This window comes from Empidonax traillii, unplaced genomic scaffold (assembly GCF_003031625.1).
Source record: "Empidonax traillii isolate 1590-97213 ecotype Southwest subspecies unplaced genomic scaffold, ASM303162v1 scaffold25:size3598162, whole genome shotgun sequence".
NCBI classification, from domain to species: domain Eukaryota; kingdom Metazoa; phylum Chordata; class Aves; order Passeriformes; family Tyrannidae; genus Empidonax; species Empidonax traillii.
Window position 1 is genome coordinate 2,781,001 of NW_020955218.1, and position 18,362 is coordinate 2,799,362.

General features: G+C 41.6%; 1 protein-coding gene across 6 annotated transcripts in view; it reads right to left on the minus strand.

Moving 5' to 3' along the window:
* The window catches only part of ADIPOR2 (adiponectin receptor 2), a 43,095-nt gene extending 24,927 nt beyond the window's left edge, over positions 1–18,168 (minus strand). The window contains exons 1-2 of one of the 6 annotated variants that reach the window (XM_027905804.1): positions 18,105–18,121; positions 13,253–13,415 (exon numbers count right to left, since the gene is read on the minus strand). The gene's annotated coding sequence lies outside the window, so the exon portion shown is untranslated. Of the gene's footprint in view, positions 1–1,944; positions 2,124–8,374; positions 8,486–12,477; positions 12,601–13,252; positions 13,416–17,726; positions 17,812–18,104 lie in introns of those variants that run through there. The other 5 variants (XM_027905814.1, XM_027905842.1, XM_027905837.1 and 2 more) reach the window with 5 other exon arrangements.
* Between the last annotated feature and the right edge of the window lie 194 nt (positions 18,169–18,362).

The window sequence follows — 18,362 nt, forward strand, 5'->3', positions numbered from 1 at the left end:
GTAACATCACACAAAAGCTTGACTTATTCTCAGTTGACAACGGCATCATCTTATCACCCATCTGGTTCCCTTAGTGCCCACCACCGGCACTGACGCTCAGCTGAGTTCATCAGCAGTGATCTGCTGGTAAGGTGTTGGGTATTGTGCTTTGGGTTTTCTCGGGGAGGTGGACTTTTTTTGACCCCTCTGATTCATACAGGGGAAATCAGGTGCACACCAGCACAATGCAGGTGCACAGGGTGTGTGTTAAGGGAAAGAGGAAGGGTGTTACCTACACTCCTGTGTTACACGAGTTAAATCTGACATTGAGTGTCACCCATTACATGTGGCCCAGCTGACCCGTGGTCACTTGGGACCTGTATGGGGGATATACTTGCAGGCTGCTTTTTTAATTACGCACACAGCAAAGCAAAGGAGATAAGAAATCCACACATTTTAAGGAATTTGTGAATTGTCCTGTATCAGCAGACCACAGATAAAAAGTTAACAAAACATTAATATTGAAAGATTCAAGAGTATAACTTGAAATAAGGGATATCTTTTTTTTTTTTTTTTAATTAGAGTCTTATAACAGTTGAACCGTGTTTTTCAATTAAGGAGTTAAACATCCACAGTTAACATTCCAAATATTCTCTAAAACTGCAGTCAAAAACAAAGTAAACAAGGGTATGTATGAAAGGGAGGACGAGGAAATCCTCACAGAAGACCTTGTTTTCTCAATGCACGCTGAAGGAAATGTATGAATCAGGCTGTAAAAATTCTTTGGAGGTCATCTTTAACAATGAGGAACAATGAGGAAGTAATCCAGCACCTCTTTTCTCGATGTAATTTCCCTAGATAAAGAGGCATCTACAAAACAAAGCTTAGGCTCCCGCAGAGGGTCAGTGGCCAAAATGCTGTCTTTGTAACTTGCAAACTGTCACTGGACGCTTCAGTCTAAGCTATTTCACAGCAGGCTGCAAAGGCAAACAATCAAGCACATTCTGATGCAGTTGGGTCCAAAGAAAGGGAACAAGCCAGCAGCCTGCCTACATTAGCAAAATGCTTCCATTTCAGAGGATCCCATTACATTGTTACAACATTTGTCCAATTTGTACCGCAAATTGGACCCCAGTTTTGTAACTGCGTTAAGTGTTATGTCAGAGGTGGGCCCACCCCCAGTGCACAATGTCCGGTTGTTACAGACTGCATAACCCACTCTAGATTAGTTTTAGTCTTTAATAAACCAAAACCAAGAGAACTGTCACAAAAGCAATACAAAACCAGGAACAGAAGTTCAAATGCTTTTCACATCACATTCCACAAATATCCACGGACCAGACCTGGAAAACTTGCTTTTGCTTAATTTTTCATTAAATGGCTCAGTTTCTTCAAGTGAGGAACATTCCATCTTTTGCCCTTTTATGATTTTATTTCTATGGCATGCTACTCACACCAGCTTACTTCATGGTTGCCAACAACAGAAAGAAGTAGTTCTTTTTTGTTAGTAACACTTTGGATCGCAGATTGTCTAAAAGTGAAAGACTGAAACTAAACATTACTTTTCTCTTAAGTGAAAATTTAGAATACATCCTTTTAGTTACTGCCTCAAGGACATCCAGTTCACAAAACGCTGAGTGAAGATGAAGAAACTGAAGTATTTGGCGCAGGCACTGAAATCCAGAGCTAGACCACTAAACTGAGGTTACATTCATTTAGCCCCCCTACACAGAGGATCTTTGCATGGGAATGTGAAGGGCACCAAGATAGTGATCCAGAGAGCAAACATTCCTCTCTGCCCTGGCAAGTACGACACTCTCCTCCCACCCCACAAAGGCCACGTCTGAATCTGTAAAAACTGAACCGAGATCTTTTATAACTCAAGAAATTGCTCCAAGGCCTGGAGTAACCCTACAAAAACAAACACTACCACTGCACTTTTAAAACCAAAAGAGAAATACACACGTTTCAGGCTGCAAACTACAAGCAGCAAATCATTCAGACAGATGCCTGCAGCACTTCATCCTGGCCTGCTTAGACACTTAGATGCTGTCAGTGTGCAGATTTTAGGGCTGGCTGGTGCCAAGAGGGGGCAGCCCCACTCTCCCCTGCTTGGGAGGTAAAGAGTCCCACTTCTCAAGGCTGACCCTCCACCCAGAGGCATTCTGATGTTTGTCACAGCCCATTCCAGGTGACAGTCTGTAGAAACATTAACCCAGGGAGGAGAATAAGATCATCATTTCCCACAGAAGACGCAAATGCAATCAAACATGCAAACCCAATGAGCTATCGGAGAAGTGCTGTGGACGTGGAGGATGTGACAAAGGGCAGCACCCCACCCCCCAAAATTTTAACTCTGCTTATTTTATAGGCAATATTTTCCTAACCTGCTAAAAACGGACAGTTATCTGTTGGGCCTGGCCTTTAATTGTTATATATGTACACACCTGGCACGGCAAACCAGGCACCTTACCAAGATTAGCAGTTTTAATAGAGCAGAGAGGATCTCAGAGGCCTGGCTGCAAAAAGCTGTCACTCCTCCCAGTTTTTGGACACCTGCTCTCTAGTTTTACTGATTATCTTGGTGAATTTTATTTGTGAGGTTGTGAGCTTGCTCATCAGTGTTTTACTTTGTGGCTGACAGGTTTGGTCTACAAAATGTTTGCATTCCCATATTTGTAAAAAATAAGAACAAAGCAAAGTTATTATTTAACTTACCCTCAGAATGACATTTCTTCAGTCGAAAACAGCATATATCCCTCTCCTCAAAAGCCACAACGCTGCTTTGCCACAAGTCAGACAACTAAAAATTTGCTATTTTTCTGCGGAAAAATACCACGATAACATTGTAGAAATAATCAACTGCCACATCCATAGAATTGTATCAGTCTAAGATCAAAAAAAATGGTGCATCATCTTTCAGATTCTTTTTTACCCACCAAAACTCAAGCAAGAGAGGCAGATCCACCTCAACTAGACTGCATAAATTTACGCAAGTCAGAAGTAAATTTAGTCAAATGGCTGAAGTTCTAAATAAAACCAGGTAAAGCTACTCATGAATTACTTAACTTCCTTAATCCAACAGCCAGAGAATAATTTGGGGTTTAAAAGATAAATATTGTTGAGAGTTCAGAAAAGGTGAAGTGAACTTTTAGTCTCCTTTACCATGTAGTGCCACTCTCATGTTTCCTGGTAACATTGTTTGAAATCGTCTCAAATTCAAAACAAGATCTAGCATCGCACACCGGTATCATAAAACATCACTGATGCAGTTCAAAAGTAGAAATGTTAAATTACTTTCTACTGTCCCACAACTAAGGGGAGATGACAAAAGACCCACAGTCTATTTATATAGAGAATAATGCTAAAATTTCAAAAACTAAAACTATTATCAGTTTTAGTTTTACAACCTATTTACAAACTATTATCAGTTTTACAAGCCCTTTAAGCAGGGATGCAGCCTAAACTCAAAACACACCTACAGGCTTGAAGCAGTTTAAGACCATAAACTTGGTTCATGCTAACTCACAAGCAATCAGGAAGTATTTTGTGAATACACATGTTAGATGTTTTGCATGACTTAATATCCCTAACTGATGCATTCAGATAGCCATATGAGGGGGAGGTGTGTATGTGTATGATCCGTGTCTCTTCCAACAACAACAACAAAAAAAATCAACACCAAAACCAGAAAAGGTCCCCAAACACACACTGAATTGTTTAAAAAAATAAAATGCTGTTATTTGGGCAGTGGCAACAAGGAGCTTCTATACATATATATAGCTTATATATAACTTCTATATACTGTCAGTGCAAAAAATACCCTGTCCCTACTTTAAAGCATGTAATTGCAATCCACCCTTTGATAAGAGAGCTACCCTGCCAGTTAAGTACTGTAACATTGGATTAATGACAATCAGCACTGTTAAAGGAAAATAAAGATTATTTTTTTTATGTCAAACTATTTACAGCAGATAACTCACACCATAAGATAGTGACAACAGTGGATTAAGCAAAAAAATTCCTCAAGGGAAAAAGACACGATGTTTACACTTATAAAAACATCTTATTACAAAACAGGAATAAAACTGTAATTTCACATAAAAAGGTGGAGTTAGACATCTATGTTGCCTTTATCATGGACAGAATACAGCATTTACTATAATTATAAAAGTCACAACAGAAAACACAGTATTATGTGAAGCACTTACACCAAACAACAACATATATATATGACAATAAAGTACTCCTGGCTACCCACTGACCTACACAGGTCACCACAAGGCAAGATAAGACAGAAAAGAGGGGATGCCTCCAGGATCATTTACTCCTGCTCAGGAACCTGGAGTCATAAAAGAGTCTGCAATACCCTTCTTGGACTTGCAAGTGATATGCAGGGATTTGGGGACACTGAACAAGGGGAAATCATAACCATGCAGCCCTGTAAATGCAGAATTACAGGACCAAAGGGAGGCCATACGCTCCACATCGAGTCACAAGGCCAAAGATTGAGCTTTATCAGGCTTGCTGTGTCTGGACTTTCCTTGGGCTTTCAGTCAGTTTAGCTCTGACAGTCGCCTTCCTAACTGACTAGGTCCCATTTACTTTTGTTTACCTTGGTGTGATGTAACCTGTACTTATTCTCCACAGAAAGAAGAATTTACAGTGATGTTGAGAAATACAGGCCTAGTATGACAGAGGCCCTGAGAAGCAGAGATACAGTACAGAGGAATACAGGCATGGAATAAGAGATGGTGGCACAGCCTTGCCACCAGGAAACCCCATGGCTAAAGAGCTTGTTAATGGACAGTTTAAAAAAACGCGGACCTGGAGCTGGACAAACCTGATTTTAGGGGCAACAAAGAAATATTAACTAACATACATAAAGGACACCATATATAGTGAACTCAGACATAACCTGGAGCATTAGACCAATGAAGAAACATAAGAGGAATAAAAGCATACTAGCAAACATAAAAAGAAAACTCAAGTGGATCCCAGAGGGAGGAAGAAGAAACAGGCAAAATCAACATCGTACTCCTCCAAACAAACAACTCCCAAGGCTGACTACCTCCCATTATCCTCTCCAGCAGTCCAAAGTTGCCGACCTGAAGACCCAAAGCAGCGACAGAAGGGTGAGTTACCCCACCAGAAGGCACAGGAACCAAAAAGTTTGTGTTACAACTTTAGCTGTGTTTGGCAGCATTTTCCTGTATGTAAGTACTCTCACTGCAACATTCCTCTTAAGAATCATTCATCTAGACTTAACTATTAAAGAAAAATTGAGTCAGACTCTTAAGACTTCTATTATACTAACAATAAATTCTTGGCTTTACTTACTCACACATTACTTTCATAAACAGACACATGTACAAAGGGTACTTTCTCTTTGCCCATAAACAAAAATGTAACAACATGGATGGAGTCTTCCATTCCTTCTCCTATTTTGCAACTCTGAAGAGCATTGTTGTCTTTAAAGTATTACAGGAAAATTACAATATAATAACAAGCTGTGAAACAGCCCCAAGAAAAGCAACTAAATGGACTGCCTGAACCGGCAACATTCTCTCCCCTGAGAGGGGACTCTGTGCTGGGGTGACTCGGTCAGTGTTGTTTTGTACCAAAGGGCCTTTCACACACCTTTACACAATCTTATAACAGCACCTAAACACAAAGAGGGAGCTAAGCAGTCACTGTCTGCATTTTCTGTTTTGCAGAAGGAAGCTCTAGACATCACAGATGAGACTCAATTTCTTTAAGAAACCCTGAGAACAGGAAGGAAACATGGCCAAGCTTAAAAGTGTTCACGATCTTAAGAGTAGGAATGGTAGAAATTTCGGTTGATTTCCTGGACAACGGCCGAGACAGGAGGAACAGGAGCAGAAAGCAAGAACTGGGTCAGCAAACTACTGAATAGTTATTTGTCCTAGTTCTCAAATACTCACTGAAAGTACTCTTACGGTAACACAACTGCCTCTGTAAGGGGTGTTAATACATGTAAAACTACTCCAGCAAACTATTCTGGAAAGGAGAAAAAAATATCTTATGCTAACACAACATTTACTGTCAATGGAATTAGAAAGTAAAGGATCTCATTCTAGTATAAGTTAGTTTATTTTTCTTACAGAATGAGAACAATCTAATGTAATTTTGATGCAAACATAAACTATTGTATACATGGTTGTGACCGAGATGGAACACAGCTCTTCAGATTCACCTGATGTGCAGACAGAAAATGCAGGCCAAGCCTCTCAGCAGAGACAAAGTGCTACATGTAGAAGCCAACCACTAATTTGTATGCCAAAGAGGTACTTGGAAATCCAGTTGAGAACTCCAGACAGAGGGTCAGATCTAAACAAAGCATAAGCACTGCCTTATCCTCTTGTAAAAGCCCCAGGTACACTATTAGGAAAAGCATGAAAGGTTCTTCCAGTATTGACAGCACAGTAGTGGCAGACATGATTTTGGGGAAAAAAAAGCAGACTATGGTGGGTTTGAAGTCCTAACAAAAATCAATAATCAGTGTTGTGAATTTAGTATGTAAGAAAAAGCAGAAGTAAAACCTTGAAGGACAACCAACTTGCCCAGATAACCAGGCAAGTCCTGGCCTGGGTAGATAAACAAGCAACTGTAGCTAAGGAAACAAGTAAGAAGTGAACAAGCCCTGCATTTATGAAATATAAAATCTGGTATCTATTTTTATCATGTGCTAGTTAATCTGTAAGAGTTCAGAAGCCTTACATCCCATTTCACACATCTACTAAATTATTTGAGAGATGGTTTCCTTTGTGATAGCAAAGAAAGTTTTACATAAAACCTGAGTCGATCACTCAAAACTGCAGTTAAGATTTTAACACAGCACAAGGTTTCCTCATCTTCATGGCTACAACAGCAGCACCACCCAAAACAAGAAGAGAAAGTGAAGATACCTACCACTGCCCATCCACCAAGTTAAAGTCACAGAATTAGCAGATGGCAAACTCAAATATGAAAAGGGCTTGGTTTTGACAGAGCAAAAAAGTAAACCTTGGAACTTCTTCCTACAGGATGAGGATTCACGGGGAAAGTGGACAAACGCACAGGATAAATCCACCAAACCATGTTAAGTACATGAAGCCACCTCTAGCTCTAGAAGCCCCTGAATATACATCTAGCACATACTGCTTGCACATTTATGCTTAGAAAGTATTTTCTTCCTTAGGGAATGGACATCCTTACTAAAATCCTTAAAATTCTCTCTGAGGAAGGACAGCAAGGGGCCTAATGAATAAAAACAAACCTAAATAGGAAGTCAAATTATTACGAGGCAGAAAACTAAAAACTGCATAGAAGAAAGGATGAGGGTTGAAACAGAAAGTATCCCAGGGACACCGGGCAAAGCACCGTAACACCACCAGTAACTCCCAAAGGCATCCCAGAAGCCAGTAGGCACTACCCTGAGATGCTCTGGCCAGGGACTTACGTAAGAGGACAAGGGGACAGAAAAACCCTATGGCTGCCAAGTTTCCTCCTTCTCCCCTGAATGGTCAGTTTGCCTGAGACTGGTAGGTGGTCCTGCAACTTGGCCAGGCTTCAGACTCAAAGGGTATAAATAGAAAGGTCAGGGACAAAGCAGAGTCAAAGCCTCGGTAAAAGGTGCTGCAACCTGGCACGCTTGGCATATGCACGTCAGGATTTCATCCTGCAGCAAGGGGGACACCTCAAGTGAACCCTGCTACGAACAGGCCCATAGCACAACTCTCACTACCCACCAACTCAGCCCCAGTGACACACAGAATCTGCTGGGCACAAGCAACCCAGAGCTTCTTGGTCTCTCTGCTTCAGGTCTTGTCATTGTGCATGGGTGAGGCACAGGGGCAAGAAAACTGAGCAAGTGGAGTACAGGAACATGAGTTGTTTCTGTAGCAGGGCTTGGAGGCACACTGGGCAGATATCACAAAGTGCATCACACACAAGAGGGTCGTCGAAGAGCCTCGGGGAGGGGGGGCAGAAGCTTAAGCAGCAACTCCACAATAAAGGCAGAAACCTGAGCCAAAGGGATTTCCAGTTTGACTGGTTTATGTTACAGCTATTCTGGAATTTCAAGTTTCAGTGGAATTAACTTGCCTTTTTCCAGAAACTCACAGAAATCAAGACACTCTGTGCCCCAAATTTTGTTCTTACGTACAGATTAGATAAAATCTGTTCACTATTTACTATGATCTTTAACTTCTTTCATGGATGGTGTTTAAATTGTCATACAGAAGTTTGATGTCACTGATTTTCACTGACAAACATCGGAACAGTAAGAGCAAAGATTTTTTAAAAAATGGGAAGAAAATCTAAAAAAAAACAAACCAAAAAAACCCCATACACAAAAAACCCACATAAAAAATTTTCAAAACAACAATCCTACCAACTACTTGATGCACTGCTACAGTTTCCCTCCTGAAGGGGAAAAGAATGATTTAAGTCCTGTCTCTGACTGGTTTATATTCTCCTGCACATAACCAGCCCTCACCTGAACTATGAACTCCAACTTGGAAGCCAAGCTGGTCACACTGTCACGTCATTTCACAAATGTACGAATTTCTTGTAAGCCTCAGTACTGAGAAACACAACAGAACAATTAAATGAACAGATCTTGTACCTTCACCGTGGAGTAACACATAGCAGTTATCTTAACCACTAAAATAATATTCCCCAAAAAAACACCAAGTATTCCTACCAGTAATTTGTAACTGCTCTCTCATAAACAGTAGTGCTACCTATGAGGAAGCACAGAGCAGTTTCATTCATCTCAAATTTATCACTGGTTCTTGATGTTTGTATTCAAGCTTGGGAAGGTTACAAGCCAAGATTCCTAAAAGAAAGATGTGTGATCAACATGAAAGCTATTCCTCCAAGTAAACTTGAAATTAGGTAATAAATTTATGCAGAGATGGAACAAAACTCCTTAGAGTATGTGTCCTATACAGCAGCTTGTAAACATTTACAGTGGATGACAAAATGCATGCATTCCATTTAAACTAGAATCCTTCCATTTTTATAGGCTTGCTCACCAAGAGAACACCCTTGACTTAAATAAAACTCCACATAGTTACAGCTAAATTGCATAAAGATGCATCAGTACAAAACCTAACAAAGCAAGAAATTTTTCAACCGTCTCAGATATCATCCTCTGTAAATGTTCAGTGAAACTCCAGATACCATATCTTAACCAAACCCTCTGCCAAACAAACCTCTGCCTCAGTAGTTGTTAAAGCTGATTTATTACTGTCAAATACATTAATCTGCATGTTAATCTGCCTCAGGTCACTTAAAGTTAGTGAAAAGGGACCTTTGTCAAGCCACATAAAATGTTGCTTTTGGTCCACACGGGAGTTTGAAATCAGAGCTTGGGAGAGATCCTCTAAGACATAAATTTTACAGCATGAAAACAGGAATGCAGAAGACTTTTCCTGTAATCCATTGCCATTTTCTCTGCCTCACTTCACAGCATGCTGTTAAAGCCTAAAAATTTCACTAAATGAAGGCTGAGTTTATCTTGGGATCCTGTGTCACTGGAGTTGTAAAGCACACAGCACTAGCATGACAGCTTCAAACTGGCATTCACTGCACTCCAGTGGAGGAGGGAAGGCTTGTACGTTATACAACCTACTTAATCCATACTGCAAGTAGTACACAAGGCAGAAAATCTGGCTCAAACACTACACACACTACATTACGTGCAGTAAGTGCTGCTAATACTTCTACACCAAGTGTTATTCCCAACAGTTTAAAATCTTCCAGTTGTATGGCTTCCTTATTCAACACTTCCAACACAAAGTAGAACTGGTTTTCACTAACAGACCACTTGCTTCCCAATGTAAACAATTCCCTAGACAACTTACCAGATGATCCAGGATTTTCAGTACAGCCAATTCAAAAGTTCAAAGATGAATAAAGGCAGTTGGACAATCACTGGAGAGAAGCAGTTCTAACAAACACATCCGTCATTCTTGCTTAGCAATTGGATCACCATCAGCAGAATATACTGGTACAGCTCTATTACCTCTGTCACATCCCCTGAAGCAGCAGTCTCCAATGGAAGCAGCAGTAATGAGCACATCCTCCACCTTTCCTTTTTATGTTTGCCTGGTAATTAATTTTAAGTGCCAGTAATTCTCAACTGCTCCATCATTAGTGTGACTAAATGTCATTCTATGACAGGAATTATGCAACTATGCTTTGGTCAACCCCAAATACCACCACTATTACCTGTGACTTTGAATGTTGTAATAAATAATATGCTTGTAAACTGTTCATTTATTACAAAGACATTACTTCGATTACTGTCCAATTCACAAGTCTCTTTAGCTTGAAATGAGGAAGCATTCAAATTATCTGTTACCTCAAAACAGGATCTCCAAGAAGGAAGCACCAAGTTTCAACAGACTTTTAATGACTACACAGGATGAATTCTCTCAAAATGCAGTAAGATTTCAGGTGGTGGTACCAAGAACTACTGGACACATCATGCTTACTGCTAAAAGAACAGGAATGTGGAACGGAACCTTTTCAAGGATGACCTTAGCCTCCAGAAAACACTCGTGAGTCTTGCAGGCAGATAAGCCCTCAGGCACTTACATAATAATGAACTATTGAAACAGAGCCAAGACATGAGTTTTCAGAGGAAAACAGTCATGGGTTCTGTAATGAGGCTTTGTTTCTCACAATGACTTTACTGTGATGTGTAACAAGGGGTTGTTTGATCCAGTTAACCGACACAGAAAAAGTCAGCTGGAAAGGGCTTACACAGAGGAACGAAAATCTAACGTCTATCTGAGAACATCTTGTACCACCTTCCCAATAACATCTTAAAACTCTGCTGCTCCAAACCCAAAGCAGCCCCTGGTTACCCACAGCCATGCAGAGCTGTACTGTTACATCCACCCTGACCTCATTTGAGTCTTCGAGATTTTTCAGTACCATCTCCCTTTCCCTACACTGACCCCATTACTGGAGCCCTTCCAAATCAGTTGACACAACTGGCATTTTCAACAGCATCACGCGCCAGTTTGATGTTTTGGACAGAAACATTTATGCAAGTGAAACTTGGTCAAGCTTCTCTTGCTTCTATCAAGGATTAGCTTAACTTAGAACTGAGTTTTCCCTCGAGGCAGAATAGAGGCAACATCCCACTTCTGAACTCCAGAGCATGGGTTTAAGGCCAACTGAAAGAGTTTTACAGACACAGTAGCTAAAACCTATACACATCTCCAATTATTTTAGCAACAGGTCACTTCCTACTGAATGAAACGCTGAATATTTGTAATCCAGAAAGTTTTAACATTTTACTACTGATCTTCTTTCTTTACAGTCCTAGGTGGTATAAGAATGCCAGATTACCCATGAAAATATTAACAGAAAGAAAACAAGGCTTTAGCAAATTACATTCTGTGTTTCAGGGGGATGATCTAAATTGAGAACAGATAAACACACCACCAAAAACTATTTCTTTATATCCTTCACAGGAGTGAAATGAATAATTCATAATTATCAGGTATATATATTTATATTTAAATAATACAGTATTTCTATTTAAATTCAGTAATCATCTTCCTTACCAAAAACATATTTGAAAATTGCCCCTTGAGAAATATCTTACAAATCAAGTCTAAGCTACCTAGCAACTTCCTTTGCTGCACTAACGAAGCTCACAAAAAGAAAAGGAATTTTATCACACATCTATTATTGAACTATTTCTGTAATGCTGCAGAATTCATATGGTTGCCAATTATTAAAATGTCACAGAGCAGGAAGTCAAAGAGCAGTTGCACTTAAGCATGGACATTAAGATAACCATGACACAAGCCTTTTTCAGCATCCTCCTTTTAGCTTGGAATATGTAAAGGTCAGAAAACCACTAAGTAAAGCTTTTGTTGACTTTGTTGTGCTGTTCTCAACTCTCAGAACAGTCACCTCAGAAAACAACCCATTCTGTTCCCCGATGAAGGTACAGCAGGCAGAAGGTCAGTAGCTGGCACTTTGTCACATAGATACTTTAATAAAAATTATGAATAGGCTCTTGCTTTTTTTTCTACGGTCATGTTCCATTTAAACAAAAAATTATTTGCCTAAAGGATTAATACTGAGAAGAGCAGAACATTGCTGTTACCAGCCTTGCAATGCCATATGCTATTCTAGGGAATACACAGACACACAAATAATTGCTTAAACTAACACAATTTGCAAAGCACACTGTTCTTCATGTGCAAATTGGTTGTGTCATCCCATAACATCAAAAAGTACCAGATCCCACCACCACTAACTTATCCCCACAGCACTAGTATTTGTCTAAGTAATACATGCCCACAAATTCCACCAGTCACAGAGACCAAGACATAAATTAAAACATTAGGAAAGAAAACAGAAAAAGTAAATCCTTCAGTTTACACCAGGGAATGGCAACCACTAAATCCCAGGAGCAGCCCACCAGGAAATGCCATGCAGGGTTCTTAATAATAAAAACCACACCTAAGCTGTCAGCTGAGAGATGCCGAAATGCATGTTCAGTGGCTCTTCATCCCACGTCCTACTAGCCATCCTCTTCCTTCTTCCAAGTGCTAAAATCCCTTTCCCTGCAGCTTAAAGCTTGCCAGTACTCTCAGGACTGAGAGCACAGTCAGTCTCAGCTACACTTATCTCTGCACTGCACAGCTTTCTAAAACAGCTCCCACTGCAGATTGGGAGACATGGATATATGTCTAGTACAAGCAGGAGTTAAAGATTAACTTATGGAATTTTACCACCAGCTAAAGGAATTTTACCATTCAGATTCAATCTAAGAACCCAGAGTTGCTCTCACAAGGCAGCTTTTACTATCCTCAATTTAATTATTCCATTTTCATCACAAGTTCTGCATTTAACAAAAACTCAGAAACAATGTACAGACAGTGTGATCTTGAATTCCTTATCATGGTTACAGCTCCCAAACCCTGGTATCACCCACCAAGTAGTTTGCACAAGAAATCAAAGGAGCACAGATAAGTGCCTTTAACAAAGTCTAAAGAAAATGTTTCATACAGCAAGAAGGCCCATGGTTTGTTCCCTCCAGAACACGCTATTTATTCAAATATCCATAAGCACCCAGTTTACTAAAACACACTTATGAGAGCATTTTGAGAGAAATCAAACTTGACAAGCCAAACATGTCCATCAGTAAGGAGCTGAAGCAGGAACCTTGCCAGAATGCTGTCATTAAAGCAGAGAAAAGCCCACTAAAGTTTCCTACCACTAAAAGAACCCTTACCTACAAGCTGTAGAAAGGCTTAACACTCCCAGTGATCTCCTAAGGAAATCTGTAGCATATGAAGTGTCATCCTCTAGACCTAAACAGAGTAGCACAACTGATCTTGTCTTCAAACAAGGAATGGCAGCCTCTGCAATCCTCTAAGCAGATGGAGCCATGCACACTGGGGAAAAGAGCATTTAATTTGGTTGAGAAGGAGGAAAATTGGATAAACAGATATGAGAAATGGTTCTGGCGTACTTAAGGTAAGGCAGCCTAGTCGCACCTTGTCTTTGAATATATGCAGATGATATAAGAAAAAGCTTAAAATATACTTGGAAAAACAACCATTCACTTTGGCAGACAGTTAGACTTTTACAGGACTTATTCAAATGCAGGCAACATTGATGACATCTATATCTATTTTCAGCATTACATGAGAAACACAAACGTTAATCGCTTTGAGATAAAATACTGCCAGAGAGAACAAAACAAGGCAAAAAAGGGAAGTAGCTTTTCCTGTAGCAGGTCTCAACAGAAGTGTGTAATGTGCTTAGATGTGCTGGCAGAACACTGCAATACCCACTGTAAGCATTCAGACCTGACCTTCAACCAATTCTGCAAGTCAGTTGTCTACTTTCTTGCCTACTGCTGTCTAAAGGTACCTCAGAGCCAATGATTACAGCTCTGCCTGTTCCAACACTTTCTTCCTGTAAATAGTGCCTGACTATTTTCTGTTCTCACAAGGGCTTAATTAGTCCTGTTCACAGAGCGCTACAGCAGCTGGCACATCCCAGCATTTTCACAGCTACTGAAATCCATCTGAACCATGGAGCAGATTTTTCCACATTGACAATTACGTGTCCTGGGAACCTTATATCTGCCTATGCATTTGAAGACACCTTTCTGCAATCAATTTAACCACAAGGCAGCCCTGAGAAGTCCCAAAACATGCACTGTCACACATACAGTTCACAGAAGTCCAAAGAATCCTGCCTGGTCAGAAAAAGAGACCCTCTCCTCCACTCACAGAGCAGCAGAGATCTGCAACTCCAGAATACATGAGTAATCATGGCTATGTGCAACAATAGTGAAATACAAAGATATTTCCATGAGGTCCTGAAAATTCCAAAGAGGTTATAATTGAAAATCATGTTAAATCAGAATGCAAAATGGAATTAAACACATAATATTTACAACTTTTTAAGCACCTTGATGTTGCCAACTCGCATCAAGCTCTCTGCTACTTCTCAAATCAAGCAGCAGCAGCAGCTGTGGCACCTCCTTTCCTGAGAGGCTGTCTGCTTATCACCACACCAGCTACCAAATCCCAGGGTGGTGAACAGTCCTCTGTAAACAGAAAGTCTGTCACCCTGTCCTGAAAGGAAACCTTGAGGTCCACCTTCAAACCAGACTAAGATAAATATTATATTTTTATGTCAAGCCATTGAGACAAACTTCCCAGAAAATCACTGGGCAAGTTAAGCTGCTGTCCAGTTTTACAGTTACATGATAAAAGTCTGAATCTCTCACTTCACCACACAGAAGGCAGGAGGTCGTTCTCTTCACAGTTCTGCAACAGGAACTAAGTGAAAACAACTCACCTGCTGTTTCTTACTGTTTTACATACTGATCTGCAGCATCCTACTTCAAAAGTAAAATGTTCCAGTACTAGGAGCATATTCAAATAAACAAATGACAGTTAAAAATGTTTTCAGAAATCGGTTTTCTGAAGAATCAGAACTAGTATCTTATTTGTCTCCATATTCTGAATTTTTGAAAACCAGCTTCTCTGCTGAACTTGTCTTGACAAACACATTGCTTTAAAAAGCAGAGGCAGGCAGACACCACATTGAGCACAACCAGCTGAAATACAACATCTTACATGTCAATACAAAGGAAATAGCATTTAAAACAAGCTCTATCAGAAAACAATAGAGTTTGAATTAATAGTCTTCCCCCTAAACACTGTCCCAAATACTCTTCCATAATCACTACCATTATCTTGTGCAATGTCTTTTCAAATCTACCAACATCCTCTGACAAAAAATTCACTGAATGACTCAGACACAGACACTTTCAAATCACAAATACTCAAAACTGCTATTTCCATTTCAGAACTACCACTATTCAAGGATCTGAATTGCTGATGGCATCAACGACCTCCTGTAGTTTCCTTATCAAGATTTTCCTCATGCACAAACAGCATCTCCACTGACGAAAGTGGGCCTTGTTGCTTTGCAGTGTCTTGGACAATACGGTTATGCAACCAGAAACCTGTAAAACTTGCAAAATTTTCAGTGCCTAATATTGAGTATTTTTCGTACATGAATGCTTGACACAGCTCCTTGAACATGCAACTGAAGACATGAAATAGCAGAGAGCCAAGCATTAAAATCACTGGCATTACATGCCCTGCCAATTCCCATTAATTTTCCTTCCTGACAAATCAGCAGAAACGCTTGCCTAGAGCAAGCACAGGCTTTTCCAACCCCAGCCCTTTAATCCTGTATCCAGCAGTCAGGCTCCAAGTCTGAATCTCACCCATGTTGCCAAAACCACCTCTCACTAGCCACTTTAGCAAACTAGTAGTAATGTCACCAGTCCAACAGCACGGACACAACTCCATCGGTGCAAAAACTGGGGTTGTGGGGGGTAAGGGAAACACTTTTGCTTGTGTCTGGCTCTCTTGAAGACCTGATACCATTTAAGCTCATATACCCATCACATTTTGTATTTAGGTTTGAGAATATACATAATAATACATGAGAATCTGCTGAAGGAATTTTCACCATGAAAGCTTTTGCTTAAGAAGTGTGCCAAAAATACACTCTTGTCCTTCACACCAGATTATGTTTTCACACCCGATTTACACTCAGAAAGCATCATTTTGAAAACTTGGACTGAGCTAGGACGCAGCTTTTAACTCCTCCATTACTAACTCTGATTCAGTTTTTCACATTACCAGCTATTCTCCATGGTTTTCATTGCAAAGCTGCCAACACCCTTATTCACAGCCATATTTATTTGTAAGCTCAGGCAAGGGAAACGTTTCCGTATTTTATCAACTAATATTGCGCTTCCCACACAACAATGAACTTCTTTAACGTTGCCTACTAACACACACTCATAGTCTTCGTACAAGATTAAGTGCCATGGGACAGATGAAGTTTACACATAATAATGCAAGAACCACAGCATAAAATCTTCAGAACCGGAGCTGGCTTGTACCCCTACGGGAAAAGGAAAAACAAACTCAAAACACAATCAGTTCCTTTCTCATATAAATAATATTAGCTCACAGCCAAAGATAACAAGGAAAACAGGTTGGTTTTTATGACCATGCTGCACCCATAATTTCATGACACAACAACCTACTTCTGTCGATCACAAACATATTTTCCTCTCTTACAGCAGCTGCCACCGAATTTGTAGCAGTCTCACTAAGGTTCTGCAGAAAACAAGCACCTCAACACTGATGTACTACCAAAAAGGCCTCTGAAAGCAGAGGATTTTTACCACAGTGCTGAGAAAGAGGGCTGTGCAGTGCACAGCTCTTCACCGGCTTCCAGAACAGATCTGTGAAGACCACAGTCAGGATGGAACCAGAAATTTAATACTGCCCAGCACTGACTACAGCAAGAGTTTAAATTACACTTCAAAGACCTCAAGTCTTAAAAACCAGATTATACCAAGAAGGGTTTGCCCAGAGGGCCTGGCCAGTTTAGTAAAATCTGGTCCATTTTAAAAAATACGCAACACACTTGTGATACACCAGACAATTCAACCACCTGACAAACTCCAATGCTGCACAAAGAACAGAAAGTGTCCTTAAACAAGAAGTAGTATCTAAAAGCTTTTTTGCTATGTAATAGGTGCATGACAGTTTAAATACACAGGGTGACAAAGTCTGTACGTCAAAAAAAGTTATAATTTAATGTTAACGGTTTTCTCAAAACAAATGTCCACACAACTACTAAAGCCATGAAATCAACTGACTTGTAAGGCTAAAACAGACACAAACACTGCTGCAAAAGCCCAGTAAGAACAACAGCTGTCATATCTTCTTTGTCTTCTGGGCGATCACCATATGTTTAAACGTCTCTGTTGTTCATCCTAAGCAAACAAGAGATGAACGTCTGATTCTCCCAGGAAAAAAAAATTTAAAAATAAACCTCAACTTTTTTAAAAGTTTATGCAGCTGCCACTTGAGAATATCCAAATTGTGATTACCCAAACAACTTGAGAATATCTAAACTGAGGTACAGAATATTTGCATTATCTACCGTTGGTAGTTTCAGTGTTTTTACACATATTCACTTGAAAACAGCCAGAGACTGCTCTGTTTGCACAGTGAGGCTCCCATATTGTGCCAGCAGAGGCGTTATTATTTTTATTGTCTCCGTAGAAAGATTTCAGGAGCAGCAGCAGCAGCAGACCTCCCTGCCCTGGCGAGCAACAAGTGCACGGAAGGGTATAAACAAGACCCACTTACGGTGCTCTTGACCCACTTACCAGCGCTCCCTCGGCCCAAAGCCTCCTCCAGACGGCGATTCCCGAGCTCTCCCCCACGCCCCGAGCGAACTCCCGTCCCCACCCGCGGGCTCCGCTCCTCCCGCCCCGCACACTCGCCCGCAGGGCTCGGACACGGCCGGGCCAGGGCATCGCAGCCGCCGCCCTCCCGCAGCCCCCCCGACCCGCCGGGATCCCGCCGCGCTCCCCGCACACCGCGGGGTCCCCCCGCTGACCCCCGAGCGGGTGCTCGCCCGCCGGCGACCCCCGGGCCCCCTCCGGGGCGGCCGGGCCGGGCCCGCGCAGCCCCCGCGGCGCGGAGCGGGTTCCGCGGCTGCCCCGGCTCTCGCCCTCACCTCACCTGCCTACGGCCGGCGGAGCTGCTGCCGCCGCCGCCGCCCCCGTCCCGCGGCCGCCGCTGCCGCCGCCCGCCCGGCCCGGCCGCCTCCTCCCCGGCCCTACGGCGTCACCATCGCACGAGGCCGCCGCCGCCAATGCGGGAGGCGCCGCCGCGGCTGCGCGCCCGGGGCCGGAAGGACGCGGAGGGAGCCCGGCCCGGGCCTGGGAGGGAGGGGAGGGGAGGTGGAGCCACCGCCGCCGCGCAGGCGCACCGGGGCGG